Consider the following 16,937-nt stretch of genomic DNA (forward strand, 5'->3'; position numbering starts at 1 on the left):
GGAGGCACGGGGGACCTCAGTAACAAGGAAGATCCTATGTGCATAAAAAATGGAAAGTGGATTTTTGACATATATGTAATCAGGGCAGATACCAAAGGACTTGGAATCCCAGAATGAAAAGTTTGAGCTTAAAAAAAGAAAAAAGAAAAGAAAAAAAGAAAAGTTTGAGCTTACCTGGATAGTTCACTAGTGTGAGCTGATGTACGGGTGGGGGAAATCCACCCCAGATGGTGCTACCAGTTTAGGGAAGTATATGCCACCATGTGTGTTTCACCTGTGCTGGAGTGAAACTGGTACGATGAAGGGGAAAGGCCACTGAACTTGGCTGTACCATTTTACAACTGAGTTACAATGGATGAGTTACTTAATCCCTCTGAATCTCAATCTTCTTATCTGCAAAATACAGATAACAATAGCTAAAGATTTGGGGTGTTTGTGAGGAGCACTCAGGCAATACCTGGCACTTGGCACTAAGAGTAGATAATATCTGTTGAGTCCTTACTAGGGTCCCACAGGCACTGTGCTGAGCACCTGACATGCCTTATCTCATTAATCCTCCCAATAACCAGAGCTCAAAAAAGTTTACTACATCTGATTTGGGGTAACATTTTCATTCCTGTGCTTAATGGAACAATAAGCCTTATCAGAGCTCAAATTCACTGTCCAATGAGATCTGAGTATATTATCTGAACATTCTTAAAGGTTACAAATTCTAATTTTTTAATATGCATCTTAAAATGTTTTGAATTTAATATATAATCACACTGCAGAACATGTGAAGAAGAGATTTTTTAAAAGAATGTAAACCAAACTCTATTACCTACAACACAACCGTGATTTCCTTTAAAAAAAAAAAAAAAGATTTTATTTATTTATTCATGAGGGACACAGAGAGAGGCAGAGACATAGAGGGAGAAGCAGACTGGAGCCTGATACGGGACTTGATCCCAGGACCCCAGGATCATGACCTGAGTCAAAGGCAGATGGTCAACTACTGAGCCACCCAGATGCTCCTCAGCTTCGGTTTTCTTATTTATCTTTATGGAATAGAAGCTTCCTTATCAGAATTTTTTGGTAGGGCTTAAATGAAATAATTCATACTTTATAGAGCACCTGGCACATAATACACTCACAATAAATGTTGTCAATGCCCCTCGACCCTTTCCTCCGTGCACTTCCTATATGATTGCAGTAACTTCATCTGTACAATAGCTTCCATCTTCCATTTCCACTTAATATTGTATCTTAGATATTTTCTATATGGTAACAGAATCTCTGCCTCTCGTTACCAATGTCTGTGTTCTCCTGACTGAAACTATCATTTAGCAACTCGTCTTGCCCCCACCCCCCAATTTCTCAACATTTATAAATAATGCTGCAGTTCACACCTCTGTAGCATGGCTCTTGGTAAGGGCTTGGGTCTCGAAACACTGTTTCTTTGAGCTCAGCTTGTGATTCTGCCCACAGCTTTCCAGAAAGTGACACCCAAGTTAGTGAAGACCTTTGCCAAATAGTGGATTTTGCCAATTTGATGGACGGCCATCGGAAGATAGGATTGTCATGATCTTTGATCATTCACTGATCATGATCAGTGAATTCCCTCTGGCGTGATATTCTGTGCTTCCTCCTTCGAGTGGTTTTATTGTGGGTCTGTCAGCTCAGTCTCCCTGCTGTTCTTGCTGACGGAGCGAAAGGAATCCCAGTACATTTTCGCTGGAACTCATTCCCTGTTCTTTCTGAATCTTCTTTCTTGGAGTAGGAAAGATTTTGCAGACAATTTTGGGCTGTCTTTCTTATTACAAATGAAAGCCTCAAGCCCTTGTTTAGGTCCTAGAGTACTTTGAAATCGGACCCTCCTGCGTACACCTGGAGTCACCAGTAAGCTGGGGGGTGGGGGTGAGGGCACATCTCTTGGCTGAGGGACACACAAAACTAAGGGCAAAGGTGAGATTTTCCTTTCTTCTCTAGGTCCTAAGGATCCTTTGAAATCTTTATGATCTGTACCTTTAGGGATCAGAGCGACAGCTTGAGGAAATCCTAAAATTGTGTTTTCTCTAGATAAGTATTCAGGTCAAAGGGAAGACCTTGCATGCCTTCCTGATGAACAGAATCTCGCCTAAGTTTAGAAAAAAAATCACCAAGAACAAAAATGGCATTCAGCATTTATTCAGTACATTGAAAAGTAGTTTTCAAAGGATAAACAGCAAAGCCCAGTACTTAGACAGTGGTCTTTCCTGGAAGTCTCAGGCTCCCTGGACACTTGGAGTGAGTAATAGAATAGAAGCCCGACTATAAAATTTCAATAGTCCTATTGGTAACTGTATATTACTATTAGTTTTTAAAAACAGCATAAGACAACTAGAGCAACAAACTTATTGGTCTTGAATTAGATTAAGTAAAAAAAATTTTTTTTGCAATCTCATGCTAATTGAAAGCTTTAATTGACAATATTTAAAAATAAATTTTGGTTAACTATTTTTATATTTTACAAAAATAGTTATTATTTTAATAACAATAATGGGGGGCACCCTGAGTGGCTCAGTTGGTTAAGCCTCTGCCTTTGGCTCAGGTCATGATCTCGGGGTCCTAGGATGGAATCCCACATCAGACTCCGTGGAGGGAGCCTGCTTCTCCCTCTGCCTATGTCTCTGCCTCTCTTTCTCTGTGTCTTTCATGAATAAATAAATAAAATCTTTTTTAAAAAAGTAACAGTAAGGAGAACAATTACTCTTTTACTTAATTAGCTTACTTAGTTGAAATCATCTGAAAAGCCATATGACTTTGGACAACCTGGTTGACTACTAACAAGGTCATGTGTAAGGTGTGTGATCCTGAACAAGTTAGCCTCACTCAATTTCCTCATTTATTAAATAGAAGTAATATACTCTCCTCATTTAAATAACAATTTTTTTAAAGATTTTATTCACGCAAGGAGCCTGACATGGGACTCGATCCTGGGTCTCCAGGATCACGCCTTGGGCCAAAAGTGGGCGCCAAACTGCTGAGCCACCCAGGAATCCCCTAAATAAAAATTTTTTAAAAAGAAATAATATACTCTCCTCATAGGGTTATTATAAGGAATAAAAGATACAATATACAAAGCACATAGTACAGAAGCAAAGTACCTGTCATACAGTAAGGGTTCAGTGTGTAAATGTTTTTCTCATAAAAACTGCAAATTTATATATTAGACAAAAGCATTTAAAGCATGGGTCCTTGGGGGCAAGGAGATGTAAAATTTAAAAATGCTTCCCTGGTGGTGAAAATGTTGGAGGACAGCTCCTTGGCCCTGACTAGTGTTGGTTACTTAAATGAAATAATTATCAACACTCATCAGAATGAAACATCCACTAAATTCATCTCCATTTTGTAGCTACCAGACAACATTCTTCTGAGCGCTTTCACACCCAGCATACCATACCTTTTCTTCCTGTACCTGGATAGCTGACACTAGCCCAGTTCCCGAGGGCAGAGAAGAGTGGAGCACTATGTCTGGGAAGGGAGAAACTGACAGGCAAGTCCTCTGATCCTTGCCCAAGGGCCTGCTTTGTGAATAGTGGCATCAATGCTGCTTTGTTCCACCTTCAGTGGCTGGCCCATAGTTGAACCCAGAGAGGCTGGCTGTTCAGAGCAACTTTGGCCTACCAAGGACAGAGAGCGCCAACCAGAGTCAAGGGTTCACTCAGCACCCAAGATCTGGCACAGGAATTCTCCCCACTGGGGAACCAGTCTCAGGGAACATTGCCTTCCCCCCTGTGGCATTCTAATTCATTCCAAATTTCATAGAGGTAAATTGGAGGTTTGAAATGTGATATCATTGCTGAAAAGGGCAGAACCATCAGCATGGAATCAGTATATCCTTATTAAGTACAAGACCTAATAATTGCCTTGCTCATGCAAATGAATTGTCCTTCACTCATTCATCAGATATTAATTGAGTTCCTACTAAGTATGATGCTTAATTTTGGGGACATATGGATGAAAAAATGGCATCCCTGTCCTTATAATCTGGTGGACTGGTGAAGAAGTTGTCACCTGCTTTGACAAGCACCGTATAATATCCTGGAGACAGTGAGAGACACCTAGAGAAAAGGAAATAGAGCCTGCTGAAGGAGCTAATAATCATAATAGCTATAATTTGTCAGGCACTTATTCTGTGCTATTCACTGTGCTAAGCACTTAGCATAGATCACCTCATTTAATTCTTGAAGCACAACTAGAAAACTGATCATTCTGATTATTTTATTGGCTTCCTAACTCTCTAGGGAAGGCCATGCAAAGGACATGGCATCTCAGGGTCTTAAAAAAAGAATAGGGGTTTGCAAACTGCACACAGTGGGTGGATCATTCCATTCTATGCCATTCCAGGCATAGAAAACGAAATGGTCTCTTTGGAGACTTGCAGATTCCCTGGTATTTGTGGTGCAAAGGGAGCATATAGAGAGTATGCTGGATGAGGATGCTGATTGCAGTGAAGTGAGAATAAATGAGATAAGCTTTCAAATACAGATGACTCTTAGCAGAGCTGAGATGTAGAGGAAGCAGATTCAGTACTGTAGAACTTTAGGCAGAAGGACGGATGACCATGAAAATTCTGGCTTTTGAGATGGGAAGCCAACACATATAGGTAAAGGTAAGCTTGAGAAGGGGCAATGAGAGGGGAAAACTAAAAATGCAGAACAGAAAGAATGATTGGTGGAGACAGGTCTACAGCTTCTCCAAATTGGAGGAAAGATAAAGATAAAAAGAGACCTAAAGACTTAAGTAAGTTCATAAGAAAAGGTGTTGTAAGGGGGACCTACACAGGAAGAGGCAGAAGGAAAAGATATGATCTTGAGAGTTGTATCGCCTGTTGCCCCCTGTCTGTGAGATCAAAGACAAGTCTTCCAAGGAAAGTGAGAGATGATGGAGCATTTTAGGGCCTTGATGAAAGTTTGGAATCAGTGTTGAAGGCAATTGTGAGGTGCTCATGACGCCCCTTTGGGTCCTGAGGAAAGAATGTTCAAAGAGGGGAGAAGAGAGTGAAGGTGATGGCATGTGAGAAACAGTTGAATGTACTGGGAATGGTCGATATGAGTGGAGAAAAGATGATGAAGATAAGACTTTATTAGGTGACTTCAGGATCTACCTTCAGACTTCTCAACAAGGGAGTGGACTTAGTCCATGATGCTTCAAGGTGCTGCACCAGGTCCAACAAGTGGTCATTACTAGGAGGCCAGTTCTAGTCCCCAACATAAAAACATATAAGTAGTGCTACCCAACAGTGGGACAATCTGCCTTGCAAAGGGTTTCAGTCATCTGTCAAGGATGCTATGCTGGCAACTTGATAAGCCGAATCAGATGGTTTATTAGAGCCTTTTAATACTAAGATCTTATGGTTGCATAACACAGGGAGCAGCAAAGTAGGGGGAGACTGGTCTCAGCATTCTTGTAGGTAGCCCTGCTTTTTGATTATTTGATATCAAATCAAGGTAGTCCTTGATTTTGATTATAATGTTCAGTCAGGTTTATGCAGTTCAATAACTGTAGGAACAACTTTGGAATTTTTATTAATTGCAGGAGGAGTTTTGTGAAGAAGCCATGTTCTAGTCTATGGACTATATATACATGATATTATCTAATTAGCACACATGATGTGTCTATAAAACCTATATTCACAAAAAAAAAAAAAAAAACAAAAAAAAAAACAACCTATATTCACTAGGAAAGGGCTTCTTTCTCTTTTTATGCCCATCCCATTTCATTACAGACCTGAAGAAGACCCTTAGCTGGGTGACTAAAGAAGACCTTTGGTTCTTCTCTACTTTGGAGTCCTCCTTTTAGAAGACATTTTGTTCATATTCCATTCAAGTCACCTTCTTTTCATTTGCCTCCTGCATTGGGATGGGCTGCTTTCTTTTTTGGAATCCATTAGTCTGACTCAGTGGTTTTCAGGAGGGATGATTCTGACCCTCAGAGGACATTTGACAATGTCTAGAGACAGTTTTGATGTCATGACTAGAGCGGGGGACTACTGGCATCTGGTGAGTAGAGGGCAGGGATGCTGCTCAACCACTATAGTGCTCAGGACAGCCTCCACAACAAAGAATTATCCAGCTCCAAATGTCAATAATGATGAGGTTGAGAAATCCTTTTTTTTTTTTCTTTTAAGATTTTACTTATTCATGAGAGACACAGAGAGAAAGAGGCAGAGATGTAGGCAGAGGGAGAAGTAGGCTCCCCACGGGGACTCGATCCCAGGACTCCAAGATCATGACCTGAGCCGAAGGCAGATGCTCACCCATTGAGCCACCCAGACATCCCTCTTGGTCTATTTTTAAGTCTTTCTTCTAAATCAGCTACTATCAACACATTCTGTAAAACCCTAGATGGCTACTTTGATTGTCTAATTTGAGAGTTCTTGCATGCCTGAGTGTTCTACACTTTTTGCCCATCCCTTGGTTCATGCTGTAGCAATAAGCAGGACATTTTTGACTCCCTTTGGCAGGAAGAGTCACTTCTTGGTTGGGGTCTAAATATAACCAGATCTCTCCCAAGATAAAGGCAGGGATGCCATGGCTTTCAGAGTCACAGCATCAGATATCTCCTATCTGCAGCAGCTCTAGGCCAAGGGTGTGGATGAAGGACAAGATACAAATACAACTATGTGATGCCATTTGTTTGATTTTGAGTAAGCTCATACGATATTTAAAGACTGGGTATTAGAGCTCCACCATGAAGGTCCCCTGCAGCCTTTTCAAGCAAGGACAAAACCAAGACAGTGGTACTAATGCAAATGTGACTTCAGCACAAATGAACACTGAGAAAATAGTGCCTGACTAGGTTATACCTACCTAATCTTCTGACCCTCTGAAAGATCCCATGGAACTCATGTATATGTCCTTGTACCTCTGATCCCAAATCAGGCTGAAGTTTTTAGGGAATTAGATCATAAATTAGCCCTTGCTAGTTTCCAGATCTTCTACCCCCTAAAGAATCCTAAGACAGCATCCCTTCATGTCCCATTATGAGTAGCCTGTCCCAATAGAAATAGCCCAGGGATGAGATTTCCCTTTTCATCTCTTACCCTTTATAGGCTAAGTGGCCTCAGGAAAATCAGTCAAACACCTAGAACGTAGGTTTCCTCATCTCTGAAATGAAAACATCTACCTTCCCATTTCTAGAAATCTACTCAAAGAAAGTACTCTTTTTTTTTTTTTTAAGATTTTATTTATTCATGAGAGACACAGAGAGAGAGGCAGACACAGGCAGAGGGGGAAGCAGGCTCCCCGTGGGGAGCCCAATGTGGGACTTGATCCTGGGATCAAGACAGGATCACACCCTGAGCCAAAGGCAGGTAGATGCTCAACTACTGAGCCACTCAGGCGTCCCTGAAGAAAATACTGTAAAAAAATTCAAACAAAACTTTATGTACAAAGTTATTTACTGCTTCATTATTTAACATTAGACATCATTATAAAACACTAATTATGACATCCACAGAATGAAATGATATGTGCCCATCAAAAAATATTGTTCATGAAGAGTTTTATTGACTAAGAAAATGATTGTGTTCTAACATCAAGAATAAGAAGCAAGACACAACAGACACACACACACACCCCTATATCCATATAATATTATCTCAACTATGTGAAATATCTGTAGGAAAAAAAGTCTGAAAGGAAACCAAACTATTACCAAAAGTTTATGCTTAGTTTTGAGTTGGTACATATTTAACATTTTAAATAAAATAATTTAACACTGGGATATACAATATATTTTTTCTCTTTAAAAGTGTGTAACACTGAAGTTTGAGAAACATTGATTTAGAGCTCTAGACAGAACTGGGGCTGGAGATGAAAATTTTGGAGTCATAGGTATTTCAGTAGAGGCCAATTACTGGATAAGATCATCTAGGACAAGCCTGTAGCATGAGGAGACAAGAGTCCGGGACTGAATCCTAGAGAACCACAACACATATAGAATAAGTGAGGAAGCTGAGTCAGGGAAGGGACTAAGTGTTTGGCAGCAATCAGTGTGAGACAGTTATCTAGATGGATTAGAACAGTAATATTGAGAAGAGAGAGGGGTTGAGAAAACTGAAAAGAATCTAAGAGCCACAAGTTGGATATAAAAGATAAGGGTCTTGGAAAAAGCAAAGATTACTTGGAGATATCTTAGCTTGGAAGATGGAAGGATGCTGATATCAAAGGCAGAGATGAGATAATTTGAGAGGAAAGCATAGATGGTGGGAGAGGAGAAAGGAAAAGTTAAACTTAGTTTCGTATGGATTGTGTTTGAGATTTCCTTTGAAGAGAGAGCTTCTAGCTGCAGGAGCTTGGGCATCTGCCAGAGCACACAAGCCAGGATCACACTTCCTGGGCAGCTCTCAATCAACCAGTAACTAAGCTCAGAAGGAGTAATAGAGCTGAGCTTCTCTGTCCCATGTTGCCTCCTCTGATAGGCAGTCATTGACCTGAGGCTCCCCTCTGGGCTGGCCCAGACTTTCAGAGCAGCACTTGGATCTGATGCTTCTCCTTCCCAATCCTTCTTCCTTCCCCTTCTCTGATCTCAGATGGCAGTCTGAAACCTCTCCTTGCCTGCTTCAGTCTTGCCCCTCTTTTCATCCACAAAAGCTACTGACAATAAACCTCTTGTCCTTTTAACTCCTATCTTAGCATCTGCTTCCCGAGGGCTGGAACTAATATAGGTGATGGTTGCATATCCAAATGGAATTATGTGGGAATTATGTATGGGTCTTGAAGACAGTCAGGATTGAGAGAGAACTGAATCACAAGGGCCTCCCTAACAGCATAATCATAGGGAAAAAGGGAGGAACAAGGTTTGAACCTTAAGTGACACGCATAACTGTGAGGGGTACAGGTGAAAGAGAGGAAAAATATCATGGACAGATAGGAAAACCAGGAAAGCACAAGATCAAAGAAACCATGGAGGAGGAAGAAGAGAATTTCTTAGGAGCAGGTAAGATATCTGAGGAAAATCTGAGTGGAGCCTAAGATCTTGCATTTAAAGAGTGAAATGGTGGCTGGGCATCAGGAGATCATTTCAGAGAAAGTATGGCAAAAGGTGCCAAATTTCCAGTAATCAAGAAGCAACACAGTGGGAAATTGCTGGAGGGAATGATGTAGATCATGTTTAAAATGTTTTACCAGGATTAGAAAGAGGGAAATTGGGATAATGAGAAGTAAGACTCTGTGTGTGTGTGTGTGTGTGTGTGTGAGAGAGAGAGAGAGAGAGAGAATATCTGGAAGCGGTCTTTGAAGATGTTAAAGAGAAAAAAAATGACCGTTGTGGGATTAAAATCCTGGAGGCAGTGGGAAGAAAAAAGCTGCAGAGGCCAGGTAGAGGGGTTAGATTTCAATAGTAAGGGGAAAAATCTCTTCTCTGGAACTTGGAGGGAAGAAAGAGAACATGGCTGGAATGACAGAGATGGATGAGAATAAGGGGTGAGGATGAGGAATTGCATACACAGTATATCTTACAATTATAACAATGACAAAGACAACCTCTGAGATTAATGGAATGAGTTGGGAAAAATGTTTAAAGAGAGAAGAAGGCCAGAAATCGCTGGTGCGCACGCTATGTTGTCCCTTAAGAAATGTAATGGGGTGAAAGAACTTCTTGCCTTAAATGCATGAAGTTGGATCTCCCTAAAGGCACTAGTCCCAGAGGACTGTGACTAACTGGCAAGAAAGGACAGGTAAGTACTGATATTACTCTTACAGAGTTTCCCCAGCTCAGATATAATCTGAGTGTTCAGAGATATGGACTGGCATTATGCAGTCTACTATTATAATGATCAATACTCATAGAAAAGGAACTAGTGCATAGCTACCCATTTGCTTTGTTTGGGTGGCACTATACTTTATTTATCATATAATCATGTGACATATGATTATATGATATGATTATATCATATAATCATATCATAACAGATTATAATCATTATATTTATGAATATTTATATATTTATATAAATATTTATATTTATGATATATTTATCATATAATCATAACATAACATTATAATCATATAATCATCATATATATTATGATATATGATATGATATAACATAACATATTATAATCATATAATCATAACAATGAATGATAAAGATGATAAGAATGACCAAGAATCACCATGCTCTATAGCAGAGCTGATATGATCAGAAAAGAAATGTTGGTGCTCTTGAGCAAAAGCTCCATATAACCAGAGTCTTTGCACAGGATTTGCACAGTGTTTAGGCTTAATAGCTCCATCCTGGCCTCTCAGGTCTTACAGCTATAAGGGAAAACTTTATTTTTTTAAATTATTTATTTATTCATGAGAGACACACAGAGAAGCAGAGACAGAGGCAGAGGGAGAAGCAGGTTCCATGCAGGGTGCCCGATGTGGGTCTCAATCTCGGGATTGTGGGATCATGCCCTGAGCCAAAGGCAGATGCTCAACCGCTGAGCCACCCAGGCGTCCCAAGGAAAACTGTAGTATTGACATTCCTACAGGAAAAAAAAAATCCCTATTACTGAGCAGGAAAGTGCCTAGCTCCCAAGTATTTTTCCTATTGGAATAACTGTTTCAATAACTGAGAATTATTTTTTTAATAACTAAGAATAATATCAGAATATATTCAGTAATAATATCTACAAACTGGTGATATCTTAGGTGTATGACTTAGGAACATGACTGTACCTTCTTTTAATAACTGAGAATAATATCAGAATATATTCAGTAATAATATCTGCGATATTATTGGTGATATCTTAGGTACATGACTTAGGAACATGACTGTACATTAGAGCAAAGCAGAGCCCAGCACAGTAGCCTGAAATCACCAGAAAGGCAGGATCCATGGCAACTCTCATTGGTATTGGCCAGATGTGGCTCTAGGAGTCATTTCACGGAAGGGCCCTTCCATTGATCTTGTGACGAGAAAACCACTGGGAAGCAAAGAAATGAGCCAGGCATGTCAGTTTCTCCAATGCGACTAGTGATATGTCTGCAAGTGTGACATGCTTGCTAATTACCCCCAGAGTCCTCAACAAGACAAAGTGCTTTATTCTCCTACTTTGAAGCACCACTTGGAAACCTCTTGATAAGGTCTAATGATAGGCCAGCTTTTGCCTCATAGTGGGTTATACAGGTGCTGCCTGTTGGCTTCCAAGCCCGTTTTATTCCAGGGCTGGCAAAGCTTGCAGGAATGTCATGTGAAGAGATTTATAATAATTTCTGATTCCACCCAGCTCCAAATCACTATATGAATAATCTTTCTCATAGCATACTGGTAATTCTATGAGCAGTCTTGGCCAAGAACAACGGAATGAGCAAGCTCGAGGAAATATTTTTTTTTCCTTTTTAAGAAATCATTATGCTGATGTTTTACAAACCTCATAAAAATTAAGGGTTCGTTTGAATTTGGGAGAAAGACTCATTTTATCAAAACTCATTTGCCAAAAATATTTAAATGAGCACATGCTGGAGGTAAGAACACCAAAAACAGTGTCAGTTATACATTCTCCACCTTCCAGACTCTCCAGAGCCCTTAAAATGCAGCATTTTTCTACAGGTGTTAATGGGATCCTGCAAAGAGGTAGGCGGTTTCAGGTAGGGTTGTGACAGAGTGGCTTGTGGGGTGGGTGCTGTGGAACCCTCTGAGGGCTCCTGACCACAGTCCCATTCAGAGACAACAATGGCACTCGTTGTTATAAGCAAGCGTCAGTCACGAAAGAGCTGCCATTACGGAGTAGAGCCCGGTTTCCATATTCCCAACATGACCAGAGGTTTCATTCCCCGAGAATGTGTTTATTCAGCCTAGTAAAAACATTAAAAAGGGGAATAAATCTCTGCCGACCCCAAAATGCTTTTCACCGCAGCTGTAAACCATAAAACATTTAGAAAGGTAAGCAGGACTAAAGATAATATGGTCCCCCCAAGCAGCATGGACCTAGAGGTGGCCCTTGCAAAGACAGCTGCAGTGCACAGAGCTTCCCTGCAAAATCATTAAGAGAGGGACAGGTTCTATAAGGTGTTAAATTATTAGTAGTAGGGGTTTTTTTTGCAGTGGGGGGGGGGGCAATAATAAAAACCATGTGCTCAGCAGCCTGCTTGGCCATATAAAATAGAGAGGCCTGTGACTTTAAGTGTTGTAAAAGGGGTTAATTGTCGATTTCTGAATGTGGCAAGTTTATTGATCTTGTTAACAGCAGTGGAGCATGTGCCATTGGTTACCATGGCGGGAAAGAAAAACAGCCTTCTATCCTGTTATTCCATGGACACCCTCGCTGGTCTTAGAGCCCAAGTTAAGGAACATATGGATAAATGCATCATTAAAATTGCTTCTTACCACTTGTCCAAATTTGTAACCATCCTTAGGGTTCTAGTTCCTTCTTAAGCTACATTTTACTACATTATACTTACCTTTCACACAAATGTATTATTTATCTGTATGACAACCCTACATAGTTGGTAGGGATTATATAGCCATTTTACAGATAAGGCAACTGAGGTTCAGGGAGGTTAGGATCCAAACCTAGGTCCTTCTATTCCTAGTCTGGTGTTTTTCTACTAGTTATTCAAACAATTTGTTCATCAGTTAACTCGGTAGGTATTTCTCAACCACACACAAAGAGCCAGGCAGTGGTCTGGTTGCTGGAGATACAGCAATGGACAAAAGTGACAGCATCTCTGCCATTGCAAGGTCTGTGTTTTATTTTTTTTTAATATTTTATTTATTTATTCATGAGAGACACAGAGAGAGGCAGAGACACAGGCAGAGAGAGAGGCAGGCTCCATGCAGGGAGCCTAATGTGGGACTCAATCCTGGGACTCTAGGACCACGCCCTGAGCCAAAGGCAGGCAGTAAATGGCTGAGCCATCCAGGGATCCCAGGGTCTGTGTTTTAGAGGGCATTATCCTAGCTTTCAAAACCCACTCTCTCTTCCAAACTATCTTCACATGCATAGTCTGCATCTGCAGTTTTGTATTTTGTTTTGCTGTTGAGTGTTGTCCTGTTGTTATTTCATGCAGGTGTTTTCCCTTTAGCTCCCCTGATTAGACAGAAAGCCACATGAAGGCAGGGCTGCTTTCTAATGCTCCCCTTTTTCACTCTTCATGCAGCACAATGCATTAGGTAAAGTGCATTGGGCTTTTTCTCTGCTGCAGAAACTCCTTATTACTTGATCTTAAGATCATCAAGGGCCTTATTCAGGTCTTGACTCTTGCAGCTTCAATTATTGAGCACTTTGCTAAATGTTCATTGTCTCAGTAATGCTAATACAACCTGACTAGAAGTCCCATTTTACAGTTGAGGAAGATGTGGCTTCTGGTGGCTAAGAAGCTTGCTTAAGTCCTCATAGTAAGAAGCAGAGCTCCGATTCTGACGTGGTCTGACTCAAAAGTCCCAATATCTTTCCACCAGGTACTTGGGCCTGAGTAGTGACTGAATCTTTGCTACCCTGAAACACATAGAGAACATCAAAAGCCCCTGTTACATTATATGCAGGATAAATAGGGTGAATTTAATAACTTGGGTGACTTTAAGTCTACGGCCATTCTACCAATGATTTATCTAATCATTTACACCTTCATTGCAAAGATCATTTTTTAAAAGATTTTATTTATTTTATTCATTAGAGACCCAGAGGCAGAGACAAGGCAGAGGGAGAAGCAGGCTCCCCGCAAGGAGCCTGATGTGGGACTCGATCCCAGACCCGGGGATAATGCCCTGAGCCAAAGGCAGACGCTCAACCGCTGAGTCACCCAGGCATCCTGCAAAGATCGTTGTATATCTTAGTTTCCTGCCCCATCCTTCATTATGTGATCGTTTAAGAATGGCACGTGTCTTAGTTCAAATGCTATCCCAGAAAGTTATATAGTGGGTGACTTAAGCAACAGAAGTTTATTTCTCACAGTCCAAAGGCTGGAAGTCCAAGATCAGGGTGCCAGTATGGTCAGGCTCTTGGTGAGGGCGCTCTTCCTGGTTATATCTTTAGATAGCCTTTCTGGTATGTGCCTTTTTGTCTCTTCTTTATATAAGGGCACTAATCTCATCAGGAGGGTCCCAACTCATGACCTAATCTAACCTTAATTACCTACCAAAAGCACCACCTTTTAATCCTAACCTGGTGGTTAGGGTTTCAACATATGAATTTTGGGTGGACCCAAGCATGCAGTCCATAACAGCATTTTTTTCCCCCAATACAGCAAGTTGCAAAGGATCCCTACATTCTTGGGAAAAGTGACAAATCAGAGATTGGGTAGAGTCAAGGAGGGCAATGGTAGGCTCACACGAGCTTGTGATAACCGGCTTATTAAAAATATTAGTATTCACACAGTGCATTGGCGTCTGAACCACCATACACAGTACATTAGCAGTTGGTATATATTCTGAGAAAAGGTGGCAGGCCAGAGCCAGAGCATGGGTCAACTGCTGAAAAACAGAACCCAGCTGGAGCCACTGGGGTCCAGGAAACTAGGTAGAGACTGAGCTTTTTCAGTTTGGATGGCATAGTTTCCACTTAAAGTAATGTCATCTAATCTTCATTTACTTTCTTCCATCTACACAGAAATGTATTTATTATTGTCCTGTGATAAGTGGTAATGGTGATATAAAGCAGCACTTCCTGAAACTGCAGGCAGTTTCAAGGTCTGGATGTAAAGTTACAGAAATATAGTAAGGAGAACCCTGTAGCATGACAGAGTTTATTAAAATGAAGGAGGGAAGAAAGGAAGAGAGAGGGGGAAGGAGGGAGGAAGAAAAGGAGGAAGGAAGAAAGGAATCCTAATCTTTTTGCAACCTTTATCAATCAGTCTGTCAACAAGTAACTGATAATTTCTGAACGTGAAGAGTTGGCTAACAAATGAGTTACATGTGTAATGAGATTTTGTTTGGTTCCTGCATGTGGATAATGACTCCACTGGTGAGTCGAGTCAGAGAATGGCAAGCTGGTAGACTGGGTCTCCCGTGAATGGTTGTGATTATTTAAAGGAAGACTTCTGCTTTCAGTGGGGCTTGCTGGAAGAGCGATACCTTGCCAAAGCTGCATTTTTGCCAGTTATGGTTTTGAAATAACATGATTTAAAATTTCTAGGCCAACCTCAAAATCTACAGTCTTTTTCATATAGGCACAAGTCAATTCCATCTCCTTAATCAAAAGAACGTGCCAGCAATTATTACTTCCCAATATCATTGAGCACGCAGCAATGTAAGGAATGATCCAGAAAGAAGTGATCTATTAGTATTACACCTTCTCATAAAAGGATCATGGGCACATATGTTTTGTATGTCCAGAGCATCTTTTCTTTCTTTGGAGGATATATTTCTCTCCTTGCCAACTGTAATGATTCTTATAGTAGTGCCGATCAGAATGCTTCACTCTCAGACCACAGAGACCTAGGTAAGGAAGAGTAGTGACACAAGCCAAGCCAATCCTAATATTTCCACAAAATTTTTCTAATATGGAGCTGACAAAAGAGCTTTCTTGTATTTCTAGATATGTAACTGCTATATAAATCTGGAACTGCCTATGGCCATAAAACCAAAAAGCAGAAATGAGAGAAAGATAGGATTATCTGATTCTTTGGATCCAGTCTTCCCTGAGCCAGCTCTACCCCCACTTTTCCCAGGCAATGGCTTGTGAACCAATAAATATTTCTTTATTGCTTACGGTAGATCAAGTTGAGTTTCTGTTATCCAGGAATCCTGAGTGATACAAATGAGCAGAAGATCAGGCCCAGAGAAATGTGATCCTGATAATTAGTTACCTCATAATTAGGAAAAGCATTCAGGCAAGGTTTACATTAAATAAAATAAGGAAAATGCATATGCAAAAGATAGTACGCTTTCAGACATCAAGAGCTAGTTTGAAATCTTTGAAAAGAAATACAGACTGCAGAAAATAAAATCTTATGGGAAAACCAATCTCTACAACGTTTTCTGCAGAAGTGAAAGAGCAGAGCTTAAAAATGATATCTGCTTTAAAAAAATGATGTCTGCTTTGTTCTGGACACGAGAGTTCTAGAATTTGTTTCACTATGTTTTGGAATACATTTTCATTGTGACTTAAGACTATCACTGGTATTTTCAGGAAAATCACTCCAAAAGTGATTAAAATGATTGTACTAAAAATTATGGTACATTTAATCTTTGATAAACTATATTATTTCCCAAGTTAGTGGTTACATCTTAGCCAGCCTCGATAATATTAGTGAAATAATCAAACCAGCAGGTTTGGTAATGTCAGTATGGATAGCCTCTATTGAGGGTCATGGACTGGAGAATAAACAGGCTGGAATGTACACATCAAACTCGTTTTTCATCTTTTTTTAAAATATTTTATTTACTTATTCATGAGAGACACAGAGAGAGAGAGAGAGGCAGAGACATAGGCAGAGGGAAAAACTGGCTCCATACAGGGAGCCCGGTGTGGGACTTAATCCCGTGACTCCAGGATCATGCCCTGAGCCGAAGGCAGATGCCCAACCACTGAGCCACCCAGACATCCCTCATTTTTCATCTTCTTTGAAAGTGTCAACAATGGCTAGGGTACATTTCTATGTCGATATCTACACTTTCCATAAATGAGGAAAGAATATGTGAAAATCTGGCCACAACTTATAATTTTTGAAGACAGGATGATATCTGATATTCCCAGCGGAACAAGGGAAATGTAACATGTCTTCTGCACACTGAGGAGAAAATGTCTGTTGTGTTCTCACTGTCAGATCAATTGCATTTATCCTAAGTTGAGGGATGTCTCATAGCTCATTCAGGGAACACCCACAGTGGGTCATGACAGGCCTCTAGGGAGAAACATAGTCATGTTCCTAAGGATCTATTAAAAAGCAGAGAATCTCAGAAGTCACATTTGGATGAACTTTAGTTGATTCATTGAAACATTAATTATGTCAGAAATCTCATGAACACTAAGCTGCCTTAG

At 40.4% G+C, this 16,937-nt stretch overlaps 1 protein-coding gene and 1 long non-coding RNA gene across 7 annotated transcripts in view; one reads left to right on the forward strand and one right to left on the reverse strand.

The window, feature by feature from the left end:
• Nucleotides 1–16,937, forward strand: part of ROR1 (receptor tyrosine kinase like orphan receptor 1) — a 475,484-nt gene that overhangs the window by 369,934 nt on the left and 88,613 nt on the right. The window lies entirely within an intron of this gene.
• LOC140630433 (uncharacterized) lies at nucleotides 10,343–15,995 on the reverse strand. The gene is made up of 3 exons (XR_012028203.1): nucleotides 15,666–15,995; nucleotides 13,280–13,454; nucleotides 10,343–10,499 (listed from the first exon to the last, which is right to left on the reverse strand). It is a non-coding gene; the product is annotated as an uncharacterized lncRNA (long non-coding RNA).

The sequence above is a fragment of the Canis lupus genome, chromosome 3, assembly GCF_048164855.1.
Source record: "Canis lupus baileyi chromosome 3, mCanLup2.hap1, whole genome shotgun sequence".
NCBI classification, from domain to species: domain Eukaryota; kingdom Metazoa; phylum Chordata; class Mammalia; order Carnivora; family Canidae; genus Canis; species Canis lupus.